Below are 1,891 nucleotides of genomic sequence, written 5' to 3'. Positions count from 1 at the left end.
CACACACACACACACACACACACACACACACACACAAACACACACACACACACACACACACTTCCTCTTACTTTTTCAGAGCTCAATATTGAACACAAAGCTTCATATATGCTAGGCCTTTTGAACTATATCTTCAGCCCTAAAATCTTTTCTAAATGAGCTATTGTTGTGTGTGTGTGTGTGTGTAAAATATTTCATATTCACTGTTGCTCCACCTCAGGAAGGTATACCTTTTCTTTGAATGACTTTTCATTCATTATTTGAGAGGCTCATGCTCTGTATTTTGGTCTTACTGACATCATCTCCTTTAAATGCTCCTCGATCCACCCATCTTTCTCTATCCACCCAATCAGTGTTGTGGCCTCCTTTTTCTCCCCCTGTTTTGTTAACCCTCTGAGTCTGATGTGTGCTTCCCAAACACTCTTGGATGTGGGACCTTCTTTGGAATGTGGTCAGCCTACTACTCATGCCTTCAATAAAGTGACTCTCCTTCCAGAATCTTAAACTAGCTTTATATGACTAGGTCACTCCCATTTGCTTTGCTCATTGAAAAACTCCAAAAGTGATTATAATAAAAGCCTAACACAGGGCATTCCAAACTACTAACTACATGACCTTGGTGATCATAGAGACCATCCATCTAACTCAGGTGAAGGACCGAGGTCTGCCACCATTAACATGCGTGAGTGTGCAGCTGCAGCTCACCCACAGAACACCCTCAAGACCCCTGCAGTCCTGCCCAGTCGCTTGAAACTTCATCACACACTCAGACAGTTAATTTGAACTGAGAGAACTAATGTACACAATTTGAGAAATAATGACTTCTTCTTGTAAGCCTCTACATTTGGAACGTAGTCTGTTGCCTAATTATTGCACAGATTTGAGTAGAAGCTAGCGAACACTGGAAGTCAAGTGTGTCACTATTTCCTTTTCCATTTTCAAGTTATGTGGTTGAGCAATACAATTTAGCTGAAGGTCAAAACAAACTTTAGTGTTCTTTAAAATATTTCTCTTTTGGTTTTGCTTTAAATGCTATTTTAAACTCATTATTCTTCTGGATTTCTTGACAAAAAAACTTCATGGGTTTCCATAACACTTAAGTTAGTAAGTTTCATGTATGTTTTTAATAACAAAATCACTATAAAGTTTATATTGCTGTTCATTTTAAATAATTTGAGAAAACAGAAGAGAAACTGTTTGCCAGTTGATTTTCTGTGCATTCTACACCTTGGCTAATTGGCGGCCTCACTCTGGTTACAGGGAGATTATGAGCAAGGATCTCTGCTTTGGGACGCTGCAGACCAGAGTTATTCACCCCTGGTTTAGCACTGTGCATAGGTGGCAATAAGAAATCTACTGAAGAAAGCGTCAAGCCTGGAAGAGTCATGTCAGAAGATACCGTGCATGGTTGTTTGAATAGGGGTGAGTAAGAGTTGACATTATTGACTGAGCTAGGGCTGCTTTGCACCCCAGGAGCTCACACCGACTCCATGCTCCCACTTCTTTGCTCATACCTCTGTGCCACTGTGATCCCTTCTGTTTGAGAATGCACTAGAGCATATTACAACCAGAGCACTCTCCTCGTGCCAGATATTCCTGCAAGTTGCCATAGAAATCAGATTTCTTTTAATAAAACAAGCATCTTTTAAAAGAGTCCTGAGAAACTTTGGTACATTTCAGAATTTTCTTACTGCTGATTTCCTACAAAATCAATATCCTAACTTACAATTTATGATTCTGCTGAGATTTTCTTTCAATTGCATATAGATTATCACTATAATTGAAACAAATCATAAATTTTACATATTTTATAGTTGTAAGTACAGATAGCCAAATTCTCCTTTGTTATTAAACATGAACACAGACTTGTCAATAATGCATAAGTAATCCT

Source organism: Mus pahari, chromosome 8 (assembly GCF_900095145.1).
Source record: "Mus pahari chromosome 8, PAHARI_EIJ_v1.1, whole genome shotgun sequence".
Classification (NCBI taxonomy): Eukaryota; Metazoa; Chordata; class Mammalia; order Rodentia; family Muridae; genus Mus; species Mus pahari.
This window is presented reverse-complemented; position numbering follows the sequence as displayed.